General features: G+C 34.5%; 3 pseudogenes; all 3 read left to right on the forward strand.

Annotated features, from left to right (window-relative positions):
- The window catches only part of LOC125845666 (bi-functional coumaroyl CoA and feruloyl CoA ortho-hydroxylase F6H2-2-1-like), an 18,372-nt pseudogene extending 3,637 nt beyond the window's left edge, over nt 1–14,735 (forward strand).
- Nucleotides 14,736–17,774: 3,039 nt separating this feature from the next.
- On the forward strand, nt 17,775–19,480 carry LOC125845667 (bi-functional coumaroyl CoA and feruloyl CoA ortho-hydroxylase F6H2-2-1-like; annotated as a pseudogene).
- Nucleotides 19,481–19,998: 518 nt separating this feature from the next.
- LOC125845668 (feruloyl CoA ortho-hydroxylase F6H1-1-like) lies at nt 19,999–21,212 on the forward strand (annotated as a pseudogene).
- The last annotated feature ends 433 nt before the right edge of the window (nt 21,213–21,645 follow it).

Raw genomic sequence — 21,645 nt, forward strand, 5'->3', positions numbered from 1 at the left:
TATATATATATATTCATGACATAAGATTATGCGAGCATACCATGCATATTTAATCTATATAAGGTTTGATGTCAACCATAGAGGCTACCACAATTTCTGTTTCAGGTGGTATCTTTATTCCCCTTTATATAGTAACTATTTATTATTCTATTTTCTCCCTTACATACCAGTACATTTTTATTTGTACTGACGTACCGTTGCCTGGGACGCATTTTTGTTTCGTGTGTGCAGGTCCAGGTAGGGATTCTGATTGACCCTTCTGCTAGGATTCGGGGTTCAGCTATGAGTTGGTAAGCTCCACTTCTTCCTGAAGCTTTCATAGGATGTTACTTTTATTGTACAGTCTGGGTATAATTGGGGCATTGTCCCGACCAGCGCTTATGTCACTCATAGAGGCTATTGTGGACACAGTATTCTGGGTTTCTTTCTGCAGCTTCCAGTTTCCAACTACATAGGCTTGGCATGTATAGATATGTATGTATGTATGTATGTACATCTTCATTGTAGCCTTGTCGGCTAGCTAGTACCATATTATCTTTGGCTTGTCTACCTTCGTCTATATGACTTACTGATATTCAACTTATGACCTAAAGGGTCCAGTCATAGTGTTTTAGATGTTATGCTGCCCGACTTTCTAAGCCCTCAGTTGAGGCAGTTGGTATGTTTATGTGGCTAACTTGATTGCTTAAGGTGTTGAGTTCCAGTCACGCTTTCTCTAGTTTGGAGCGTGACAAACTTGGTATCGGAGCAGGTCGTGTCCCAGGGAGTCTACAAGTCGTGTCTTGTAGATTCTTGTTTATGGGTGTGTTGTGCACCACACTTATAATCAAGAGGCTATAGGGCATTTAAGATTGGTTACATTTCTTTCAAATTATAGAACGTGTTATAGAGGTGAGTTATAAGTACGTATGAAATCTAAATCGTGCTTTGTGTTTCACATGCTCTCAAGAGGATTAATCGAGGTTCTATGGTAGAGATTGTTTGTCATCAAATTTTTTTTTAGACGTGATAGGGCTAGAGATGCTCGACTTTGTTATTGATATGGGAATGGATTGGTGGAAACCTTATTATGTCGATGTCGACTACCAAGAGAAGACTGTTAGATTTCAGTTCTCAGGGGAAGTAGTATGAGAATGGAAGGGTAATGGTGCAATGCCAAAAGGCAAGTTTATTTGCAATCTTTAGGCAAGGAAATGTTTGCCAATGGCTGTACTTATCATATTTTCCGAGCGAGTTTAAGATATTGATCTTAAGACCTCGACTCTTCAGTTATTATAGTGGGCAATGAGTTTCTAGGTGTATTTCCATGTGAGCTTCTTACTATTTCCCTAGAACAAGCGATAAATTTTTCTACTGATACATTACGAGATGCTCTGTCGATATCAATTTCCCTATTTAGAATTGCACTAGCAAAATTGAAGGATATATTAGATAAGAGCTTTAACAGGACTAGTGCATCACCAAGCGGTGCACCAATGTTATTTGTTCGGAAGAAAGATGAATCATTGTAGAAGTGTATAGACTACAAAAAAACTGAATAAGGTGACTATAAAGAACACATATCCACTACAAAGGATTGATGGGTTATTTCAACCAACTATATGATGTCGGATGCTTCCCAAAGATTGATTTACATTTAGGGTACCACTAGGTACTTGTTCGAGAGTGTAATGCTTCAAAGACAACTTTCAGGATTAGATATGGCTATTTTGAGTTTCTTGTAATGTCTTTCAGATTGGCGAATGACCCAACAATATTTATGAACCTGATGAATAATATATCAATGTCATTCTATACTTGTTCGTAATTGTATTAGTTAATGATATTCTGGTACATTTCATTTAGAGGCAAATCATAGAGATCATCACTAAGTAGTGCTTCAGTTACCCCAAGATTAGAGGTTGTAAGCTAAATTCTCAAAGAATGAGTTCTGGTTGTATTTAATGGTTTTTTTCTTCGGGGCCATATTATATTAGATGTAGGTATTCAGGTATACTTACAGAAGAATGAGGTTGTGAAGACTTGGCCTAGACCTATAAACCTGGTGGAAGTTCGAATCTTTCTGAGGGTTAGTGGAGTATTATATAAGTTTTGTGGAAGATTTTTTTTTTCTCCACTTTCAGCACCTCTAACAAAGTTGACTTAAAAAGAAGTTAAGTTTCAGTGGACTATAGCCTATGAGGGGAGATTCCAAGAGCTGAGATATCAAATGAGTTTAACACCAGTTCTGACCCTACAAGACGGTCAAGAGGGAAATGTAGTGTATTATTATGCTTCAAGAATTAGGTTGGTTTATGTTTTGAAACATTAAACAAAGGCAATTGTTTATGTTTCGTGATAGTTAATGAAGAATGAAAAGAACTACTCGACCTACGATTTAGAGTTGACTGCAATTATTCATTCCTTGAGGATTTTGAGGCATTACTTGAATTTTTTTAATGTTGATATTTATACAGATCCTAAGAGCCCCCAGTATATTTTTAGACTGGAAAAGGTAATTCTACAATAGCGTAGATGGAATGAATCGCTGAAAGTTATTGATGTGGGTATCTTATATCATCCAAGGTAAGTAAAATATAGTAGCGGATGCCCTCAGTTTTACTATGGGTAGTTTATCACCTTTGGGAACTGAGAACCAGGAGATGGCTTAAGAGCTCTATTAACCAGCTGGTTTGAGGTTAGATTATAAAACTCCAATGATACTAGAGTCACAGTTCAGGACTGGGTAATATCATCTCTATTTGTCGAGGTGAAAGCTTGAAAAAGTGAAGATCATAGCTTAGATGAGCTCAGAGGCAAGGCTTAGGAACAAAAAAAAATTCACCTTTGATAGAGCAGAAGCGACAGTCTTCAAATTCAGAGATCAGTTATATGTTTTGAATGCCACACAACTTCTATTGAAAAATATGGGACATGCGAACCATTCTCGCTTCTTTGTTCACATAGGGACCATGAAAATGTGTCATGGTATTACTGAGATATGTTGTTAATAGGGAGAGGTAGAGCATTAGAAGCTTAGTTTGCTACCTCAGGTGATAGTTATTCCATTGTGGAAGTGGAAGGAGATAAATGTGAATTTTGTCACACGTTTCCACATTCGCGAGGGAAGATCAAATTCCATTTGGGTGATTATTCACAGGTTGACGATATCAGCCTATTTTTGTCTAGTCAGGACTACCTTCTTGTGGAATATGTTGGGATGTACATTAGAGAGTTATTTATACTCAATTATGTCTCAGTATAGATTATTTCAAATAGATGGACACATTTTATAGCACAACATAGAGATCCTTGTTGAAGGGTTTGGGGACTCAAGTTAATCTTAGTCGGTTTTTATCTTCAGATTGATGGCCAAGCCGAACATATAATCTAAATGCTCAAGGACATGTTATGGGTATGTGTGCTAGATTTTCGTGGAAACTGGGGTGATCACGTGTTACTGGTTGAGTTTTCTTATAATAACAACTTCCAAGCAAGTATTCAAATAGCTCCTTATCAAGCACTCTATGTAAGAAGTGCAGGTCACCAATTTATTGGTTCAAGATCAGGGAAGTAGAGTTGCTAGGTCATGATCTAATCTAACAAGTTATGGAGAAGGTAAAGCTTAGTAGAGATCGGTTGTAGATATCACAGAGTAGTCAAAAGACTTATGCAGATGTTTGACTACGAGACTTAGAGTTTGATGTAGAAGATTGGTTTTTCTTCAAAGTATGGCCTATGAAGGGTTTCATGCGATTAGTCAAGAAAGGAAAACCAAGTCCAAAGAATGTAGGGCCATATAATATTATTCGAAGGATTGGTAGGGTGGCTTATGAGATTGATTTCCCTTCAGAATTTAAAGCAGTTCATCTGGTGTTCCATGTATCTAGTTTATAGAAGTACATTGAAAATGCTTTGAATTATCCCCGTTGAGGATATTCTTGTCTCTGTAGACTTGTTTTATGCTAAGGTGTTAGTGGCTATTTTGGTTTGGCAGGTAAGAAAGATTTGGACTGAAGAAGCGGTTTCTATGAAAGTGTTATGGTGGAATAACAATGTTAAGGAAATAACTTGAGAAGCCGAGGAGGAAATAGGGAAGAATTACCCCCAACTATTGACGACTCAAGCAGAGTTGTTTTTCAATAATTGACAATTATTCCTGTACACAAAACTTAATTGGATTTTAAATACCTCAAAAAATACAATTTATATTGATTGTCGCAAGCTAGATATACAAAGCCTTGCGATAAGATTTTCAAACTAGATTTAAGATTTGCGGACGTAAAAAGTATTTCCTTGCAAATAGTACAGTAACAACAAGGAATACAACTAAGAGATTGTTCGAATCCATTCGCAGACGAATGTTCTTAAGGAGGGGAGAATGTGAGATCCCGTGGTTCTTTCGCATAATATGTGTATCATTGAATGAGTGTATGAGGCTTATATGACTTGGTGTATCATTTCAGGAGAATAAAGTTGCAAAGGGGAGGTAAAAAAAAATCAAAGAATTAGACTAACGTTAATATCTATTCTAATACCCCGCCCGTTCAGAATGCTTGAGTTAACCGGTACCTTTGGGGATAAGACAAAAAGTGTCTTATATGCTAATAAGGATGTTTTATAAGGTGATATAGTCGCCCAATGATACTAAGTTAAGTTTTGAAGTCAAGCAAGTTGAGAAATAAAAAGTTGGCAAAAGTTAGAGTAAGTTTCTTTGATAAATTTTCTGAAAATTGGGTTAAATGTCTCAGAGCTTTTCTCCCAATCTACAATACTTTAGAAGAACCCCAATATATGAAATTGAAGGTCTACGAGTCTACTTTCCAACACACTAAGCCATTTGTCCATACGACTTCAAAATTGAGAGATATTCAAATTTTAATGAGACTGCACAAGCAGGCACGTGAAGGTGGGTCCCTCGCCCCTATGTCGGTTTAGCTCTATAAGATCAGATTTCCCTTCGTTTTATCTCATTATTTTGGACCAAAATAAGAATAAAACAGTCTAAAATCCTCTCTAAAGGTTCCTCTATCATCCAAGCAAATATTTACAAGATTTCAACGTGGTTTCACCCTCGGAACGTTCATACAGATTGTGTTATTTCTTTCCTCCTCGTTGGTTGTGATTTGAAGGATTATTCATGGTGAAGGAGCCTTGTTTTCTATGTGGTGTTGCTTCTGTTTGGAGATAATAATTCTCACCCTTCATTTTATTGAGTGAGTCCAAGTTATTTGTATGCTATATAGGCAAGAACATGAATAGACGGTTGGAAAAATGGTATTTGGATAGTTACGTGATGTTGGGCTTTTTTGAAGTGTTTTCTGATATTGTTGTTGCTGGAATATTTTTGTAAATGCTTTGTATGTGTGTGGTTCTTGTTGATATGAGTCTGGTAGAGAAGAAGAAGTATAGATGGATATTTAATTGTAACATAAATTAGTGTAACGTTGGTTCTATTAATGTATTGCAATTTTCAAATTGTTTTTTCTTGGTTCAACGTCTTGCGTTTAAGGAGACTGTTTTTTATTGACAAGACATGTTAATGTACTACAAGCTCCATCAAGTTTAAGTTTAGGTTTTGTCCTTTTAAGCTCTTATTGCATATGAAGAGAAAGACATGACTCCAAATGTAATTATTGGACGAACGTATAGGATGATGATTGGAAGCGGCGAGTTCAAGTTATTATGGTTATATTGAACAATTATAGGACTGTATTATACATATTTTTTATGGCTTTAATGGTTTGAAGACTCGTGGTTAGGATTTGGTTATGGTAATTTTGGGTTGAAAAATAGGGGTGTGGCGATACACCGAGTTTTAATTATTGTGCAAGCATACTCTATTTGGTTGTTGTTGACTATTGTGTAGGCCTCCACTTGTTAATAGCTACTGCAAAATGTATGTTATGTCATTAATTTGAGGTTGTAATTTGGAGAAGAGAAGGTAGTGAAGCATACATTTAAAAATGGTTTGGCGAGTTAATTACTCTGCAAGTGAGCTCTAAATTGCTACTTTGACCCTGTCCACTTCTTCCCGGAGCTTTCATAGGATGTTGCTTTTATTGTACAGTCTGGGTATAATTGGGGCATTGTCCCGACCAGCGCTTATGTCACTCATAGAGGTTATTGTGGACACAGTATTCTGGGTTTCTTTCTGCAGCTTCCATTTTCCAGCCACATAGGCTTGGCATGTATAGATATGTATGTATGTGTGTATATCTTTATTGTAGACTTGTCGACTAGCTAGTACCATATTATCTTTGGTTTGTCTACCTTCGTCTATATGACTTACTGATATTCAGGTTATGACCTTAAGGGTCCAGTCATAGTATTTTAGATGTTATGCTGCTCGACTTTCTAAGCCCTCAATTGAGTCAGTTGGTATGTTTATGTGGCTAACTCGATTGTTTATGGTGTCGAGTGCCAGTCACACCTTCTTTAGTTTGGGGCGTGATAACAGACTTCTCAACTATACTGACTATCTATGAATCCTCTAACTAATAAAGATGGAAGTCAGGACAAGACCCACGACATCCTGACTAAACTGAAAAGTAAATGAAATCCTCCGGAAAATAAGGAGGCTCACTAAATCTAACTCGAACTCTCGAATGTATCAACGAATATTCTATTGATGATCCTGAATACTTGTGTTTGCATCATGTAAAGATACAGGCCAAATGGCTCAGTACGTGGAATGTACAAGCATGTAAGAGGAATTCTAAAGCATAACATAAGCTTGAAACTTGATACATAGGAAACATACTTATCTCTTCTTAAACTTACTCAACTCAAGGAATACTCAAGAATACTCAAAACTACTCAACTTACTCAACTCAAAAGTATTCAAGGATAAGATACTCAACTCAGAGATTAGATACTCAACTCAAATATATGATATTCGACTCTGGATACTCAACTCAATATAAAGCAACAATACACATGCAATATATGGAAAGTTTTATAAAACAGTAAAACAACTTAGTTCGTTAAAGAAAATGCAATAACAAAACTCAACTTTACTTATATAATAAAGTAATATAGTTTATGTAGGAGTTTATCTAACCGACAATCATCACTTAAGAGTTATAGTGATGATATAACACTTTACCTCATGCTGCCAAAGACCATCTTATACCCTGCCAAAGGCATAGGACCTGAACTACTAAGTGGATCCACTAGTCTATGTGAAAATGATTCATCTAAAGAGTATGACCCTTTTCTACCCATGATGGCTACATGGTTTTCATGGAGACTTGAGTTAATATGAAACTCGCATCCCTACATCGGTGCTCAATAATACTCCCAAAATATACTTAGCTCATCTGTTCTTAAAACAACTTCTTCTCTGATTTGAGATAATTACTAAAACTTAGCTTAAAAGCTCTCTTGGAATCGATGTTCCCTTTTCTTGCTCAAAACTCTTTTGGAAATCTCAGTTTCCTCTTATCTTAAATGTGAAAACATTTACTCTTGGGAAGACTTAGTTCCCATATATCATTTTAAAGAAAATGAACTTTACTCTTACTCTTTACTCAACTTCAAAGCTTGAGTCTTAAAACAAAGTTTAAACATTTGTAAAAGACTTCTTAAAATATGGTTCATGCCGAATGATAGACATGAACGACTCAATGCAAGGTTTTCAATAACCATAGATATAACTCAATACTTGGAACTCAAGAACTTTAATGATACTACTCATCTCAAGATTTTTCAACTTATAGTGTTCATGCGGAATTATGGGATTGAAATATTCAACTCAAGTACTCAAAGATGCTTCTCAAAAGGGATTTGGAACTCAACACTTAAAGGCTTAGAACTTGAAGATACTACTCCTGTCAAAGGTACCAACTGATGTAGTTCATGCAGAAGTTATGGGCATGAACGACTTGACTCAAGGGTCAAAATATCAATAAGGAACTCAGGTATACGACTCTTCTCATTCTCATAGTTAATTCTCAAAACTTAACTCAAATCGATGGTGGATCTCAAAGGATTCACAATTGAACTCAAAGACTTTCTTGAACTCTACTCTTAACTCTCTCTTGAATGTGAATTATGAATTCAAGAGTTATGGTCCATGATATGAATGATCTAGGTGATAGTGTAGACTCATGAATATATTCTTCTCACTCTTATTCTCACTTACTTGAGTCTTGAAATAAGTTATTAGAAATTGTAGAAGACTCCTCAGAAGGACTTCAAGGGACTCTCTCAAAATGATCGAAAGAACTCTTAAGACGTAACTCTTAACTTTACCTTGAATTTGAATTATGAATTCAAGGTTATGATCATTTTATGAATGATTTCTAAGTGTTTGGAAGTAGTTAGGAGTGCTTAGAATCAAAGGGGTGAATATACACTTCAAAGGAGCTCAAACTACACATCCGACGGAGAATGAGTGGGGGCAGGCGACCCTGGTGCGTTCCGGGCGTGGGGCGCCAGCCCCTAACTTCAGAGACTACATATGGGTGCACTTCAAGGGCGTCGCCCCAGACCCTTGGGCGCATCTGGGGCGCGCTGCGCTAGCCTCTCCCCAGGCCAAGTTCGACGAACTTCGCCTCTCATTTTTTGATCCTAGATCGCTTTTAATCAATTTATTTTCTTAAGTTTTCTTAGATTAAATTACCCAACCTAAGTACACACTAATCCACTCAAAACAATCACTTTCATCTCAAGAAATCATCATAACCCCAACAAAACAAGATTTAGAATGAACTTCAAGAACACCTACCAAGAACTTAAATCCTTCAACTTTTTGAGAATCAAAACTTCACTGAAAATAATATGTTTGGCATGTGGGTGAACAAAACCAACACTATGGAAGCTTACATACCTCTTAGGGATCAAACCCATGGCGACAATCCGCAACAACTCTCAAGAATTTCGACGAACGCTTCGATCATTTCTCCTTCTCCTCTTCTCTCTTCTTCTTTTCTCTTCTTGAACTCTCAACTAAAACCCTAGGCGTAAACTAGGATTATAAAACTGAACCTAATCAGATTAGACCCCTAAAATGTTACTAAAAATGAATTAAATCTGATTAGGTAAGGAAAAGACCAAAATACCCCTCTAAAATCAGGTTTTGACTTTCCTTATCTAGACAGCCCAACTTCGAATGGACATATCTCCTTCATACGAACTTGAAACTGAGAAAACTCGATGGCGTTGGAAAGAAAACTCAAAGATATTTCCTACGGTATCTAGTAGCACACCTAAATCATCCTGAGCTAGAAGTTATGATCGTTTGAAGTCGACCCAAAACTCATACTTAGCTTAACTTGCAAAATTTCAGATTTTGCTATTTCCAATTTAATTATTTTTGGAACTCAAAGTGCTACATCTAGTGACCTTAAAACTTAAGAAATTTTTAATTCCTTGGTAAAATCTCGCTCACTACGTAGAACTGTTCGAGTCTTAGTTCGAAAACTTTTCTGGGGTGTTACATATTTATCAAAACAAACCTCGAAACATACTAGACCAAGTGTCTCAATACAATCACAAAAGGTTGTGTCACAAAGTTAATTAGGCATAAAATTTCGTCCTAATGGCAACTGACTCATTAATTTTAAGATGTGTTTTGATAATTAGTTGATGATAGTTCAAATAAGAGACTTGCAAAAATGTGTTACTTCCGACGTGTTTTTGACCATTATCTCTAAATTTTATAAAGGTGTATATAACTTAAATCAGAATTATGTAGGAATTTTTTTTTATCCTTTTTACAATAATATATCTAGTATAATTCCACAGTAGGGTATGGAGAGGAGAGGATGTTCACAGATCTTATTTGTACCTTTCTTTGTAAAAATGTTGTTTCTGATGGACTATCAGAATACTCTTAGTGAAATTCTTGAATTTGACATCAAATTTCCTTGCTGTTAAATTGCTTATGCTCTTAACGAAATTCTTGACTTTGTCACTGATTTATAGGAACCAAGTCTTGGAGTATCAAAACTAGGTAAAACAACTTGTTAAAAAGTTGTTAGATGTGCTATTAAAGGGTCTCTATGTCAATGAAATTGATGAATCTTTAGAACCTCTTTTGATGGAAACTATGGCTATCAACATAAACTACTATCCACCATGCTCAAATATAAGTATCACCTGTAATATCCCAAAAATTTCTAAGTTAAGACTCGAGTCATTATTTATGGTGAATAAGATTTGTACAGAGTTATTCTAAATTTTCTTAGATGTTAAGGTCACTAAAATTCCCTAGCATAAAGTTGAGTTGAAAATTCTCCTTCCAATTGAGTTTCACTATGAAATTTTTCTTGGGTCAACTTCAATCGACCATATCTTTTATCACACAAAGAATTAGGTGGCTCATGAGCAATCAAATCGAAGGTCTTTGAGTCCTCTTTCCAACGCCGCCAAGTTTGCTAAATTACAAACCATGAATAAAAAGTTATGCCCACTTGAGTGAATCATCTCCATTTAAGGCTTTCCATTCGTTTTAGGAAAGGGTATTTTGGTCTTTTCTTTTTTCCCACTTGTCTTAGCATGTTTTTCCTGACCCAATTAAGGGTTTAATCAAATTCTAAAATACCCATTCACGTTCTAATCACTTAGGTATTTTAGAGCAATGTGTCAAGAAGAGGAAAAAAGGGGTTTACAAGCGTTCATTAAAGAGTTGAGGAAATTTTCTAAGAGCAATTGTTCTTTCAAGATATGTGAGGTTTTCCATAGTGATGGAATTTTTCTTCCTCACTCCAATATGTAATTCATCCATTAATTCATACATGAAATCGTTTATGTAAAAATTCTTGAGTAGTTCTTGAGTTTTAGCCCCATTCTTTATCAATGGAGNTTCCAACGCCGCCAAGTATGCTAAATTATGAACCATGAGTAAAAAGTTATGCCCACTTGAGTGAATCATCTCCATTTAAGGCTTTCCATTCGTTTTAGGAAAGGGTATTTTGGTCTCTTCTTTTTTCCCACTTGTCTTAGCATGTTTTTCCTGACCCAATTAAGGATTTAATCAAATTCTAAAATACCCATTCACGTTCTAATCACTTAGGTATTTTAGAGCAATGTGTCAAGAAGAGGAAAAAAGGGGTTTACAAGCGTTCATTAAAGAGTTGAGGAAATTTTCTAAGAGCAATTGTTCTTTCAAGATATGTGAGGTTTTCCATAGTGATGGAATTTTTCTTCCTCACTCCAATATGTAATTCATCCATTAATTCATACATGAAATCGTTTATGTAAAAATTCTTGAGTAGTTCTTGAGTTTTAGCCCCATTCTTTATCAATGGAGGTTTTGAGTTTTTGAGGTGAGGGTCTTGCGAATGAGTGGTGTTTATTAATAGAATTTGAGTGAGATTTCAATGATTTTGTGTTGGATTTATGAATCAAAGAGATTTTGGAAGAAACCAATCAATTCAAAATGAGCTAGGACCCAAAATTTAACAAGAAAATTTGTCGGATTTCTGGGTTTGGGCTGGGGCAATTCGCCCCCATAGCGCCAGGAGAGCTGGGGCAATGCACCTGCCAGAAGCGCTGGCGCTCTGTGCCATTAGTGCGCCTCAAAGTACTCCCAGTACTTTTGGGGCTAGCACGACGCGCCACCGATACGCTAGAGCCGTCTGCCCTTTTTCTTCTCCGTTCTTCATCCCAAAAGTGTTCCTTTGAATCGTGTCTTCTTTCTCTTCTTGATATTAAGTCTTGAAGTATTCATTAATACTTGAGAGATCCTACATATCTTATTCACAACTCTTAATTTACACTTCGAATTAAAGTAGAGTTAAGAGGAAAGTTCAAGAGGTCCTTTTTAAGTCATCTTGAGAAGTCTTTTGCAATTAACTATAGACATGAACTAAGTCTTGAGTAAATGAGTATGAGAATGAAAAGAGTTGTATTTATGAGTCTACATTGTTATTAAGATCCTTGAGTTGAGTCGTTCATGCCTATAATTCTGCATGAACCTTATGAAGTGAGTATTCTTGAGATGAGTAATATTGTTGAGTTCTTGAGTTCTGAGTACTAAGTTTTCATATTGTTATTGAGATCCTTGAATTAAGTCGTTCATGTTCATAATTCCTCATGAACCTTATAAATTTAGTTATAAATCTTGAGAAGCTTTTTTTTAAAGCTAATATTTGAGTTTTAAACTGAGTTCTAGAGGAAGTAAAGAAGACTTTTGAGAAAAAGTTTTTAAAATATGATTAGTATGACAGTCGAGTATGTCATTAATGTTTAAGCAGTATGGTATTTAAATATGACATCAATGTTTATGCAGTATGACTTCCCGAGTCATAAATGATCATATCACAATATGATTTTGATATATTTTTGAGAAAAAAATTTCAAATATGAATTAAGAGTATAAGGGAACTAAGTATTCCCAAAGGTATCAGTTTTTACATTAATAACAGAGAAACTTTGAATTCTAAATGAGTTAATGAGTTCAGATATATTTAAGTGCAGTTATCTCATTTAAGTGGATAGTTTGAGCAATTATCTCAAACCAGAGGAAGAGTATGTTTTTAAACATCGAGCATGAGTATATATTATTGGGAGTAGTATAGAGCACTGATATAGGGATGAGTTCAGACAACTCACATTCCTCATAAACCATGTATGCCAACATGAGTACATGATCATACTTTTTAGATGAATCCTAAGTGCCTCCAGGCAGAGCTTAGTGGATCCACTTAGTTGAGGTGTCATATACCTCGACAATGTATAGGACAATTCTGGCAGCGTGGGCGAGACGATATATCATCACGTAGCTCATAGTGATGGTTGTCGGTTAGAGAATCTCCTAAATAAGAATAAAAGTATTTTATTGTATAATTATACATCATTGAGTTTTATTAGTTGTTTTATATTGCATCTATTATTGTTGCTTTGTATTGAGTTGAGTTGAGTATTTCTTCTAGCCTTATCAGTTTAGTTAGTTATTGCTTTCAGTTTTCCCCTTACATACTCGTACATTCAATGTACTGATTCGACTTGAATCATTTTATGGTGCAGGTATAGGTGTTCAGGATTATCGACAGGCGCTTCGTTGAGATCATTTGACATTCCAGTTAGCCTTGGTGAGCTTTCTTGCTTTCGTAGGGGTTCACATTTACTTCTTGTTTGGTTAAGTTGTTGGGGGTTCTATCCCGGCACCTATCTTAATATTAGAGGCTTCATAGATAGTTTAAAAGTTGAGGAGTCTCTCATTATTTCATTTTGTTGTTGAGATGTATTGAGGTCATGAGACAGTTAACTATAACTTGTTAATTATTTTTAGACATTTATTGGAGTTGGGTTCATATTGAGTTTTTAAATTTTAGTTATGCATTTGGAGTTCCCATTTTACTCGAATTAATCTTCCTCTTTTAGTCAGCCAAGATGAGGGTTCGCTTGGGGACCACCAATGGTTCTCGAGTGTCGGCCACATCCAAGGTGTAGGCTAGGATCATGACATCACCATTGGGGTTCACCGACACTGCGACATGTCCTGCATTATGCTGCTCTTCCAAAATGACATATGAGGCGTATATGTCTGAGGGACTAAAGGCGATAATTGTATCCACGTAAATCCAATCAAAGATGCCTTGGCGGTTAACATAGGTGACTTGTTAGAGATCATCAGCAATGATCGGTACAAAAGTATCAAGCAATGTGTAGCAGTTGATTCGAGCAGGGCTCGAATATCAGTACCACTATTTCTGAATCCTAGCCTTGAACGTGTCATTGGTCCATTTCAACAAATGCTGAAAGATTGAAAAAACCATTGTACAAACATATCTTGTTTTTTTATTATTGGGATTATTTCTTCCGTAAGAGGCCTTCTAATAAAGCATCACTAGATCTTGCTAAAAATTGATATTTTAATCTATAAATTATTTTATGTGAATGTCATTGTATTGTCAAATTTGTTATGACAAAAAGTCTCTATTTACATAACTAGTGAATTGATATGATTGTGTCGTAATCTTGTTTTGTTCTAATCATTTAATAATTTTATTTTACCCTTTATCCTACTTTTTGTTTATAATAACTTTACTTAATAATTTTTCTTTGTAATATTGTAAGTTTATTCTTCTGATCGTTGGTGTGTAACATTGTGATAATTTTAAACTTGAACTCTATAATTTGAAAATTTTGCTTTCTTTAAAGTGGATACTGAATATAGAATAAGAAAAAAACATGTACTCATGATGGGCAGTAATAATCTCCGCCATCAATTAAAGATCTTGAGTTTAGAAATAAATTTGCATTCAGTTTTAAATCGGATATTGAATACAAAGTTAGGGGAGAAACACCTACTTAAATGACGCTTATCATTTTCAAATATCGTGACCAGTATCAATAATAGATTTCGAGTTTAGAATGAATTTACTTTCACTCCTAAGACTAGTATCAAATATAGGGTGGCTAACCCCCCCCCCCCCAATCATCAATTATTATGATAGGTAGTCTCTCAATAATGAAAACTAGTATCTAATGTCAAGGCTTTATTATAATATACTACGTAAATTCTACAAAAAAATTCATATCATCCCTTCACGAAGGGTCTCAATGTCAATGAAATTGATGAATCTTTAGAACCTCTCTTGATGGGAAATATGGATATCAACACAAACAACTATCCAACATGCCCAAATCCAAGTATCACCATTGGTTGTCGCCAACACTACAACGTATCCTGCATCACTCTAGTCCTCCAGGACAACACAGAAGGCCTATATGTCCGAGGGACTAAAAGCGATAACTGGATCTATGTAAATCCAATCAAAGGCGCTTTAGCGGTTAACATATAGATGTGACTCGTTTTAAATCATGAGCAACAACTGATACAAGAGTATCGAGCATTATATAGCAGTTGATTCGAGTAGGGCTTGAATATCTGTACCGCTATTTGTGAATTCTAGCCTTGATAGTGTCATTAGTCCATTACCACAAATGCTTAAAGATGGAAAATAACTAGTGCATAAACATGTCCTGTTTTCTGATTATTGGGATTATTTCTTCTGTAAGAGGCCTTATGGTAAAGCAACACTAGATTTTGCTAAAATTTGATGTTTTAATCTACATATTTCTTGTTATGCAAATGTTATCATACTGTCAAATTTGTTATTATGTACTTTGCCTGCTATTCATTCCTAAATCCCTTTCACCCTTAACTAGCTAACTCGATGGGACGTCAACAGCGGGAATGCCAAAAGCAAGACCTTGACCTGGTTCACGCAGTCAAGCAGCAAAGACCTCTTTCTCTTCGGGAGCTTTCGTAACGGCTATAAAGAATGCTACGCACCTCGTGAAAGGCTATTGGGATCGATCCCTTCAACCCTCCTTGGCGTGGAAGGTCGCAAGAGAAAAGAAAACTATTCTTCTTAGCAGCTTTTTCAACATGACAAAGAATGTCTCTTTACGTAACCAGTGAGTTGGTATGATTATGTCGTTTTCTTGTTTTGTTCTAATCATTCAATAATCTCATTTTATCCTTTATCTTTCTTTTTGTTTATAATAACTTTACCCCATATTTTTTTCTTTGTAATATTGTAAGTTTATTCTTCTAATAATTGGTATGTAACACTGTGCTAATTTTAAACTTGAACTCTATAATTTGAAAAAATGTGCTTTCTTTAAAGCGGATACCAAATATAAAATAAGAAAAACACATACTCATGATGGGTAGTAACAATCTCCACCATCAATTAAGGATCTCGAGTTTAGAAAATGAATTTGCATTCAGTTTTATATCGGATACTCAATACAAAAAATGAGGGGGGAAAACACCTACTTAAATGAAGCTTATCATTTTCTAAGATCGTCACTGGTGGTAACTATCTCCATCATCAACTATAGATTTTGAGTTTAGAGTGAATTTACTTTCACTCCTAAGACTGGTATCAAATATAGGGTGAAAAAACCCCCCAACCATCAAAGATTGTGATAGGTAGTCTTTCAATGACAAAAACTGATATCAAAAGTCAAGTTTTGAATTATCAAATACTACGTAAATTCTACAAAAACTTTACCCTAACAACAAAAACTCATTCATGAAATTATGATTCGTCAAATCCATCCAAGTTTGGCCTGATCATTGACTCATTTATTTACTAGCTCAACTCATTAAAAACTGTGTTGATATATTGTAGAATGTAGTTTCAAACCTTTTAACTGGTATAATTAGTGTATAATTTTACATTTCTTGAATTTTGCGAATTTGTCATAGTTGAAAGTTAATAATTTCACATTTGACAATTGACACTATCTAACATGTTTGGAGGGAGGTAAAGTAATATGTCGATTTTCTAGCAAACGAAGAACACAACTATGATGAAGATAAAGTAATGTATAAGGAAATGCACTCAACCATATGAAATTTTTTCTTCTAATAGATTTAAGTAGTACTGCTTTTATTTTTAAATCTTTTTCCTATTTACTCAAAAAAAAAAATACACATTTGATATATGTCCCCATCATATATTCTCAATTGTCATAAAATTTATAGCTATAAAATTATATTAAAAGTAAAATAAAGTATTAAATTATAGTAGCACTATTTTTGTTGTTAATTTTTTATGGATATAATAGAGTACACAATTTCAAAAAAATATTATTCAAATAAACCACAATTCATGTATATGAACCCAAGAAGCCACCTCACTAATTTCTAAATAGCTATTTCTAGAAGATATATTGGATGATGATAATGTTTGATTAAACTTAAAAGAAAAAAAATTGAAACACTATATAAAAAAATTATTCAAGAATTTTGTTTAGGTCAGTAATATATCATCCATATACCCCCACCCCACTCCCTTGAAATAATAGAATGAAGAAATAATTTTTTCCTCATTTGATGTTCAGTATTCATATTGAATCTAACTAAATTTGAATTCGTGCCAGAAAATCTTACATTTAGAGTAATCACTCCCTAGCAAAAGTGACTTTGTATTCACAAAAACTCGAATCTAGAATGTTAGGTTAAAATTGAAAAAGTACAGACTTCTCCAACATTCAAAACTGACCCCGCTTCTCCCCCTTTCCCTTGTTAAGTTCAAAAAATGATTGGGGTATTATGCTGAAGCTTACAATTGAAAATCATATGGTCGATAAATCAGATGAAAAATAAAAGCATACTAAAAGTATATTGTTAATAAGATTTGTCCAAACGACCTACATATTATTAAAGTAATTTGTTTTTTTTTATAACCGAGAAATATGCATGTGACCCGTCCTTTGGACCAATCACAACCTTCTAAATTCGGTGGATAATGGGCCCGCCCCTCTACCCTTCTCCACTTAAATACCGGGCTTAGCTTTGCATGGTGTGGGGCTTGAACTTGTGACCTAAGCCACAAATCCTCCACCTTTTGCCACTCGAGCTTGGCCTTGGGGGCTAAAACTAATATTGAAAAAGCATAAACATATTGGGAGAAAACTTTCCCTAAGCTAAACTCCTACACATCTACATTGTGAATGTTCTTGCGTTCTTGGTATGAGAAGATGTGTATTCAATTTATAGGATTTCAGACTTTTTCTCTAAAGAAAAGAATAAACCAAATATGGAAGAAATTTATATTTTCCTTTCTGGAAAAGTTGAAACATTTATGGTGATACTTTGACTTTCCTTCAAGAGAAAATAAACTTTAAATAAGGTAAGAAAATCAGGAAAAAACCCTAGCACCCCTCCCCCCTCAAACCCACCATAAAAATCCCAAATCTCCTTCTTCCATCATTTCATAGCTAACCCCCCTTCTTCCCACCACACACCATCTCAAACCCACCATAAAAAAAACTCCAAATTTTTTTTTTCTATTAGTACACACTTATCGAGATTCAACACACAAATGACTTCATCAAAATTTGAACCAAACGATGACAAACTTGATTTTGTAATCAAGAAAGCAAATGGAATAAAAGGGCTAGTAGATCAAAGCCTTGAAATTATCCCAAATCAATGTATTCAACCAAAAGAACATAGACTAGACAAATCCCAAATTGACAATCAAGAATCAATCCCAACGATTGATTTATCAAATTTTGATGATTTAAATGTTGAAAAGTCAATTCAAGAAGCAGCAAGCAAGTGGGGTTTCTTCCAAATCATATCCCAATTGAAGTTCTTGAAGATTTGAAAGATGCAGCACACAAGTACTTTGAATTGCCAGGTGAAGAAAAAGTTAAGTATTTTAAAGAGAGCTATAGTGCTGGTGAATCTGTGTTGATGTTTTGGAGTGCTATTGGTGAGAAAAATGAGAAGGTTTTGGAGTGGAGGGATAGTATAAAACATGGTTGTAATCAACAAAATGATAGCAATCTTTGGCCTCCTCAAACAAGATAACTTTTTGGGTTTTCTATTCTATGTAATTTATAGGTCATGTGTTTTTGAGTAAGTAAAAAATCATACATGTAGTATTACTTTTTTAATGAATCTCATATTTTTAATTGTAAGGTGTTTGTGTTTTCTATTTGAACTATTGTTAGCTATTTATCAAAACAAACCTTGAAACTTACTAGACCAAGTGTATCAATACATTCACAAAAGGTTGTGTCACAAGTTAATTAGGCATAAAATTTTGACCTATTGGCAACTGACTCATTAATTTAGATATGTGGTTTGATAACTAGTTGATGATAGTTCAGAGGAGACTTGCAAAAATGTGTTACTTTAGGCGTGTTTTTGACCATTATCTCTAAATTTTATAAAGGTCTCTATAACTTAAAATCAGAATTATATTCCATATGTAGGAATTTTTTTATCCTTTTTACAATAATATATCTAGTATAATTCCGCAAGTAGGGTATGGAGAAGATAAGATGTACGCAGATTTTATTGCTACCTTTGTAGAGTAAAAATATTGTTTCTGATGGACTATCGGAAAACTCTTAGTGAGGTTCTTGACTTTGACATTAAATTAACTTGCCTTTAAATTTCGTACGCTCTTAACGAAATTCCTGACTTTGTCATTGGTTTATAGGAACCAAGTCTTGGAGTATCAAAAGTGGGCTAAATCACTTGCTAAAAAGTTGTTAGAGGTGTTATTAAAGGGTCTCAACATCAACGAAATTGATGAATCTTTAGAACCTCTCATGATGGGAACTATGGCTATCAACATAAACTACTATCCACCATGCCCAAATCCAAGTATCACCATTGGGGCTCGCCGACACAGCGACGTATCCTGCATCACTCTTCTCTTCCAGGACGACACGGGAGGCTTATATGTCCGAGGGACTAAAGGTGATAATTGGATCCAGGTAAATCCAATCGAAGGTACCTTAGCGGTTTACATTGGTGACTTATTGCAGATCATGAGCAATGATCGATACAAGAGTATCGAGCATTGTGTAGCAGTTGATTCAAGTAGGGCTCGAATATCTGTACCGCTATTTTGTGAATCCTAGCCTTGACAGTGTCATTGGTACATTTCCACAAGTGTTAAAAGATGGAGAAAAATTAGTGTACAAACATGTCTTGTTTTCTGATTATTGGGATTATTTCTTTCGTAAGAGGCCTTCTGGTAAAGCATCACTAGATTTTGCTAAAAGTTAATATTTTAATCTACAAATTTCTTGTTATGTGAATGTTATTGTATTGTCAAATTTGTTATCATATAATGACAAAAAGTCTCTCTTTACATACCCAGTGAGTTGGTATGATTATTTTGTTATCTTGTTTTGATCTAATCATTTAATAATCTTTATCCTGCCTTTTGTTTATAATAACTTTACCCCATATATTTTTTGTAATATTGTAATTTTATTCTTCTAATCGTTGTTGTGTAACAATGTGATAATTTTAAATTTGAACTATATAATTTGAAAAATGAACTTTCTTTAAAGTGGATACCGAATATAGAATAAGTAAAAACATGTGCTCATGATGGGTAGTAATTATCTCCGCCATCAATTAAAGATCTCGAGTTTAGAAATGAATTTGCATTTAGTTTTAAATTGGATACTTAATAAAAAATGAGGGGAAAAACTCACACTTAAATGACGCTTATCATTTTCTATGATCGTGACCAGTATTAACTATCTCCATCATCAACTATAGATTTTGAGTTTAGAATGAATTTACTTTCACTCCTAAGACTGGTATCAAATATAAGGTGAGGAAACCTCCCCCCAATCACCAATAATTGTGATATGCAGTCTCTCAATGAAAAAATCTGGTATCAAATTTCGAATTTCTATTATCAAATACTACGTAAATTCTACATAAGATTCGCCCTAACAAAAAAAACTTCATTAATGAAAATATGATTCGTCAAATCCATCCAAGTTTGGCCTGATCATTGACCCATTTATTTACTAGCTCAACTCATTAAAGAAATTGTGTTGATATGTTGTAGAATGTAATTTCCGAACTTTTAACCATTATAGATTAGTGTATAATTTAACATTTCTTGAATGTTGAGCATTTGACATAGTTGAAATTTAATAATTTCACATTTGACACTATCTAACACGTTTGGAGAGAGGCAAATTATTGTGTCAATTTTCTAACAAACGAAGAACACAAATATGATGAAGATTTAATAATGTATGGGAAAATGCACTCAAGCATATTATGTTTTTTCTTCTAACATATTTAAGCAGTACTGTTTTTATGACTTTTTAATGCTTTTTCCTATTTACTCCAAAAATATATAGGGAAAACTACATAAAAGGGTCATAAAACCCAAACTAATTACATATTTATACCCAAACCCAAAGTGATTCAAGAAATACCTTTTCTCTTAAAATAATTACAACTCATACCCTCCCTTCAAGAAGGGTTTCAATGTCAGTGAAATTACAGAATTTTTAGAACCTCTCTTGATGGAAATATGACTATCAACATAAACTACTATCCACCATGCCCAAATCCAAGTATCACCTTTAGTTGTCACCGACACTACAACGTGTCCTGCATCACTCTGCCCCTCCAGGACGACATGGGAGGCCTATATCTCCAGAGACTAAATGCGATAATTGGATCCACAAAAATCTAATCAAAGGCACCTTAGCGGTTAACATATATAGGCTATTCGTTGCAGATCATGAGCAATGATAGATAAAAGAGTATCGAGCATTGTGTAGCAGTTGATTCGAGCAGGACTCAAATATATGTACACCAGGTTGTGAATGCTAGCCTTGATAGTGTAATTGGTCCATTTCCACAAATGCTTAAAGATGGAGACAAACTAGTGTATAAACATGTTCGGTTTTCTGATTATTGGGATTATTTCTTCCGTAAGAGGCCTTCTGGTAAAGCATCACTAGATTTTTCTAAAATTTGATGTTGTAATCTATAAATTTCATGTTATGTAAATGTTATTGTATTGTCAAATTTGTTATTATGTAATGACAAAAAATGTCTCTTTACGTAACCAGTGAGTTGGTATGATTGTGTCGTTATCTTGTTTTGTTCTAATCATTCAATAATCTTATTTTACATGTATCCTACTTTTTATTTATAATAACTTTACCCCATTTTTTTCTTTATAATATTTTTAAGTTTATTCTTTTAATCGTTGGTGTGTAACACTGTGATAATTTTAAACTTAAACTCTATAATTTGAAAAATGTGCTTTCTTTAAAGTGGATATAGAATATATAATAAGAAAAAATACCTACTTATGATGGGTCGTAACTATCTCTGCCATCAATTAAAGATCTCAAATTTTGAAATGAATTTGCAGTCAGTTTTAAATCGGATACTGAATTTAAAAA

Source organism: Solanum stenotomum, chromosome 11 (assembly GCF_019186545.1).
Source record: "Solanum stenotomum isolate F172 chromosome 11, ASM1918654v1, whole genome shotgun sequence".
Taxonomy (NCBI): Eukaryota; Viridiplantae; Streptophyta; class Magnoliopsida; order Solanales; family Solanaceae; genus Solanum; species Solanum stenotomum.